This window comes from Zosterops lateralis (genome assembly GCF_965231275.1).
Source record: "Zosterops lateralis genome assembly, chromosome: 18".
NCBI classification, from domain to species: Eukaryota; Metazoa; Chordata; class Aves; order Passeriformes; family Zosteropidae; genus Zosterops; species Zosterops lateralis.
In genome coordinates, this window is record NC_139778.1 from 12,412,419 (window position 1) to 12,418,420 (window position 6,002).

General features: G+C 47.4%; 1 long non-coding RNA gene across 1 annotated transcript; it reads left to right on the plus strand.

The window, feature by feature from the left end:
• The first annotated feature begins 976 nt into the window (after positions 1-976).
• Positions 977-1,374, plus strand: LOC310916951. Its single transcript, XR_014591371.1, has 3 exons — positions 977-1,053; positions 1,131-1,172; positions 1,263-1,374. It is a non-coding gene; the product is annotated as an uncharacterized lncRNA (long non-coding RNA).
• The last annotated feature ends 4,628 nt before the right edge of the window (positions 1,375-6,002 follow it).

Here is a 6,002-nt window from a genome sequence, read left to right on the forward strand (position 1 = left end):
ATGGATTAAATCCATGGCAGAGTGCCCCATCCCGGGTGAGGGGGCTCCCCTGAGAAGGTCAGTCACTGTTTGCGTTTGCAGAGGAGGTGTAAATGGTGGCCATGTTACAGCACTGCTCTTTGTCTTTGTTTTTAGGAGGTAAGGCTGGATCTCTGCAGTCAAGGTGAAGTGGATGAGGTGAGCAGTGATGGTGGACAGAAGCAGTTGCTTTTGCTGAAGTCTCACTTCTGGTTCTACTCTAAGCATTCACTGGTTTTATTTATTTATTTATTTTGGGTGGTTTCCTTGGCAGATGTGCTGGCCCAGGATGCCAGAGGAGGGTAGATGGGTGCAACATCAAGGTTCACTTGTGCTGTGCTTCAGGCAGAGCAGGGAGGTTGCTGTTTCATAGTAACTCAGCATAATTTTTCCTTTTTTGTTTCTTTGCAGGTGCTGCTGCTGCCCCAGGTGTGCCAGGGAATAGAGGGAGGGGGTGAGTTGGCCCTTGGGCAGGTGGCCCAGAGGTGAGTGCTGTGCTCAGTGTGTCCCTTTTCCTTTTGCTGGGTTCACTCTGGGCAGCCTCTGGAGTGGGGGGAAGATCTGAGGGGGGGCTGGGACAGGGGTGCAGAGGAGCCCTGGGGGTGACTCTTCTGGAGTGAAATAGTCACATTTTCTGTTCTGTGGTTCCAGGTAGTGTGAGGAGGTGCACAGCTGGAGTTTGGATATGGCAGCACTGAGAGAACGTCTTCAAATCCACGGAGCCAACACGTTCATTTCTGCCCAGGATGGATTTTGTCCACTCATATTCAAAAGTTAAGTTGCTGGGGCTGGTGGTTGGGAGAAGGGAAAAAACCTTTTCAGTGCCAGGAGGCAATTTAAAGTTACCTGAGAGAGGAGAGAGCCCTTGTGGGATGGACCCCTCAGGAGTAAAAACAGTGAGGGTGACACAAAGTGTCTGGAGCTGTCAAGTGATCCTGCAGCACTTTGACTTTTGTCCTGACTTTGTTTCAGATGCAGATGGATTACATCCATGGCAGAGCACCCCATCCTGTGTGAGGGGGCTCCCCTGAGAAGGTCAGTCACTGTTTGTGTTTGCAGGGGAGTGTAAATGGTGGCCATGTTACAGCACTGCTCTTTGTCTTTGTTTTTAGGAGGCAAAGCTGGGTCTCTGCAGTCAAGGTGAAGTGGACGAGGTGAGCAGTGATGGGTGGACAGAAGCAGTTACTATTGCTCAAGCCTCACTTGCTGGTGGAACGCTGAGCGTCCAGTGCTGTGTGTTTTAGGTGTTCCACTCACACGATGCCGAGCTCCCCTCACCAACCAGACAATGGGAGCATTACAGGACTCTATGGTGAAGCCTTGACCTTCTCCATTTGAAGGGGCCATCCAGGTGGGCTTTGGTAACAGCCGAGGAGTTGAGGTGTGTCAGGGAGGAGGAGGGAGGCTCTGCTCAAGTTTCAGCAGTGCCACATCACCTTGTCTGCTCTTAACCCAGGCACACCCCGCAGTGTTGGTGTCTGAGCAGAGCTGGAGCACAGGGCCTGAGGACCTGGGTGTGCTTAGGAGGTGGTGAGTAGCAGAATTGCTGGTTTTTGGCCAATGTGCTGCTGAGATCACATGGTCACGTTTCCTTTCCTTTATTGTAGCTGAGTGTGAGATAACAGCCCAGTGACAGCAGGAATTTCCCTGAGGGAGAGGTGGCCTTTTTTTGTACCTGACGTGGATTTGCATCTCCAGATGTCTGAGAGATAAGTGGAGGGCTGGGAGCCACAGAGGGGATGAAAGTGGGGTGTGGGTTCAGGGGTCACCAGGAGGGGTTTTTAAATCAGGTTTGGAGATGGGGATGTCCAAGATGTGACCCCTTAGGCTGTGTAAAGGGAAAAGTCTCATTTTTGATCCCAGTGCTGAGATGTGCAGGGCAGAGCAGTCCCAGGGCAAGGTCGTGTCACTTGTCTGTTGTGCGCTCTGTGTCTGTTGTGTTATCCCTTTGAGGGATCTGTTAGAAACCCCAGGCATCGTTCTTAACATCTCCCTGTTCCTGGTGCTGATACCAGGCCAGGCATCAAACCCTTGACTCGGGTGCTCAGACACATCAGGATCCATCTCTCTTCACAACCATCCAGGCTGGTGCCTTATCCATCTCTCTTCACAACCATCCACTCTGATGCCTTTCCAGGTCTTGTTCTGAGCTGTATCCACAGCTGTGTACTGCTGTGATCCATTCTGGCAGGTTAGGTCTTCTAAAAGTGCACAGCTGAGTGGAAGATTCTGACCATAGGATTCTCAGGCATCCATCCCTGCGTTTCTTGGGATTAGTGATCCCGTTGGCATCTTCTTCCTGCAGGGTTCTCTGAGCCTGGTCAGCTCCCCATCGGTCTGACCTCGGTCATCTCATTGCGAGTTGTCTCGGTTCTCAGGGTCGTTCTTCTTGCCCAGATATTTCTGTCCCTGTTGTGTCCCCCCTTTTGTCCTGTCCTGTGTCACGGGTGTTGGTGTGTTTGGCCTGGAGCTGCTCTGCCTTGTTGCTCAGTCTGGGTGTGGGGGGAATGGGACAAGTCCTGGGGGCTTGAAATTTGTCATGTGGGGTGTAGTTGGGCTGTAGAGGGTATTCCTGGATTGACACAAATTGTCTGCAGCTGTCAAGTTATCTTGCAGCACTTTGACTTTTGTCCTGACTTCCTTTCAGATGCAGATGGATTAAATCCATGGCAGAGTGCCCCATCCTGGGTGAGGGGGCTCCCCAGGGAAGGTCAGTCACTGTTGATGATGAGAGTCCCATATTTCACATTTATTGGTACTCCAGTGCAGGGCACCTGCATTTACAGCTCCAAACAAGTGAGTCCCTTGGTAACCCCCCCTGGGGAGCAGCTGGAGCCTGCTCTGGGCTGGGCTGGGGGACCAAACACTTGGGGCTGACACAGCTCCACACTGAGGGGGCTTGGGAAAATGCCTGGTTTTGTCCAGGATTTTGTTTTTAATCTTTCTACAAGGCTTTAGTTGTCAACTTGGTAAAAATGAATGCTAAGGACTTCAAACCATGAGGGGCTGGCAAGTTATGCACACCAGTGACAGCTTTTTTGTTTTGTTTTGTTTTTAAATAGCTGTGAGGCTTATGTCTTGATTTTCAGACTCTCTTTTTTTGGCTGACTTTTTGTTAAAAATCTTATTTTGAAGTGCCTCAACCAAGGACATCCTGTTTGAAACTTTATCCTTGTTGTTTTTCATCTTGCAGGTAGTTGGTAAAAAAGGATGGAGCCAGTAGGAAGCAAAGCCCCTGGAAGGCCTCATCCCAGTCCAGCTGTTGTTTTGTGTTCTTTAAAAGATTTTATATTTATTTTTAATTTTTAACTTTTTTTAACATTACTTTTAGATTTTTTTTTAGATTTTTATTTTATTTCCATGTTTTTATTTTTTGTATTTTAAATTTTTAAAAACTTTTTATTTTTATTCAGTTTTTTTTAATTTTTATTTTTTCATGTTTTCTTTGTTCCTTTTTTAAATACTATTTCTTACCCAGAGTATGTGGAAGTTTGACCCTAAAGGAGAGAAAAACCAGGAAAAGACTGACATCAAAGAACACTAAATTCATTTGTGCCATGCTTTAATATGAAAAAGATAAAGGATAGCATGAAAAAAGACCAAGCATTCTCTGTTTTCCAGGAGACTCCCATTCTCTGAGCACTGACCACCCTTCCGGTGGACTTCTACACAGAAACCATTAACTTATGTTTTCTTTGGGGTTGTTTTTTGTTGTTTTTTTTTTTTTTTTCTCCATTCTCTTTCTTACCCTGAGTAGAAAAATGACCTCCATGTCCATTGGATGTCTGGATATAATTGAGAGTGCAGTTAGTAAAAAACCTCTGTATTTTCTGCAAAATTAAAAAACCTGAATGGAGAAAGCTGTGAACACTGTGGTGCCTTTTTTTCTTTTAGGTCTTATTCTCCCCATGCACAGTATTACCAGCAGTAACTTGACGTTGAGGTGTATTTCATTGTTCTTTGTCTTTATTTTTAGGAGATAACATATGATATTGGCACTCCAGGTGAAGCAGACAGGGTGAGTGTTGACTGGTGGATGGAAGCAGTTGTTGCTCAGGTCTCAATTTCTGGTGCAACTCTAAGCATACACTGTTGAGTTTTTTTGGGGTTTTTTTTTTAGGTGGTCCACTTGCAAGGTGTTCCAGTCCTGGATCCCAGCAGCTTGGTGGGTACAAGTTTAAGATATACATGTTTCAGAGTTCTGTCAGACTGGAGCAATTGTGTTTTCACAGTAACTCAGCCTGCTTTTTGCCTTGTTTCTTTGTGGGAACTGCTGCGGCCCTACGCATACCAGGGAAGAGAGGCAAGCAGGTGAGTTGACATTTTGACAGGATGACTCAGGTGAGCGGTGTGTAACAGCACGCTAAACGTGTGCCTTTTCCTTTTGCAGGTACCCTCCGGGCAGCCTCAGGAGTCAAATGGCGATCTGAGGTGAGCCGGGGTAGCGGTGCAGGGGAGGCCTGGGGATTACTTTTTCTGTCAGGCAATTGTCACATTTTCTGTTTTGTTGTCTTAGGTACCATGAGGTGCAGAGCCCAAGACTGGATATGGCAGCACTGAAGTGGATGTGTTCTTTTCCATTGAAGATGGATTTTTGTCCACTCATCTTGTGAAAGATAAGGGGAAAAAGCTTTGCAAAAGGAGGCAATTCAAAGTCAGCTTAGAGGAGAGGGCCCTAGTGGGACGTGCCCCTCGGAAGTAACGGGAGAGGGTTTCACCTCGGCCTCACCGGAGGCTTTGCCGGGCAGGGCAGTTCCGCGTCCTCACGTGTTTTGCGCCGTCATCTGTCTTTGAGTCTCAACATCCTCGTGGACGTTTTTACCCGAGGAGGTCGCCTTCGGGTCCAGAGCTATCGCCACGGTCCCCCGGCAGTCATCGCTTCCTTCTCTCGGCCTACCCAGCTTCTCGAGCATCGTATTAACAACTTAGGCGCTAGTTCTTGTAAGGAGTTCCGTTTCATCATCACGTGCTATTGCCTTAAAGCTTTCTTTCCTTTGGTGTCATCAGCCTGTGGCTCATCTTGTGCTAGGAGTCTTGGGTCCATAAGGTGAAGCTGCCTGGCAGTTTCAAGTTGTGTCTGCTGTGTTGTCTGCGTCTGCATTGTGTTGTTTGTATCCCTTGTCTTCTGTGTGATAGGCCTTTGTTACATCCAGACGCTTTATCTGCATCATTCCGGCCCACATCGGCCGTATTCTCCTCGCGTACTTTCCCAGATCATCCTTATTCCGGCCTCGTTACATTTTGACTTTTTGAGGCCGGCACACGGACACTTGAGCGTTTTCATCCGTTTTCATTCTCAGCTTCGGTAGCGCCGCCTTTTCAGATGCCATTCTCTTGGACTTTTATAGGGAGGGTATTAGATTCCCCTCACGTGCCTGCAGTATCTTTCAGAGTTATCTGAAGTCAGCACTTGTATTCTACCTGTCTCTGCTCACGTTGTATGTGCCAATGTTGAATGCGCCAATATTGCGTCTCTCAGTGTCGGCTTATATTGTGTGTGCCTACATTGTATCTGAGTCTATTGCATCTCACTATGTTGGTTTATATTGTATGTGCCTACATTGTATCTGAATATGTTGTATGTGACTATGCTGGCTTATGCTGTATGCTATTGTATGTGACTATGTTGTATCAGGCTATCTTATGCCACTTATGTGTGAGCTGCCCTGCCCTGGCACATAGTCTTAGTGAGGTAGAACAGTTGTAAAACTTCACAGTTCACCTCTTTTCTGTGGAGTTTTGGGCATAGGAGATATGGGCCTGGAGTGGGGATAACTTGCTGTCAGATAAGCCCTTGTTGACCACCTCTTGTTGTCTTCCAGGTCCCTGAGGAGGATTAGCATCTCTGTGCTTGCTGATGCTACAAGTTTCCTGGAATCTACCATGTACGCTGAAGAGTGACTGTGTGTGTATGAGAGTTGTCTGTGTTTGCTTGTGTTTGCCTGTGTGTGTGCGTGCGCTGACTGGTTTGACTGGTTGTAACC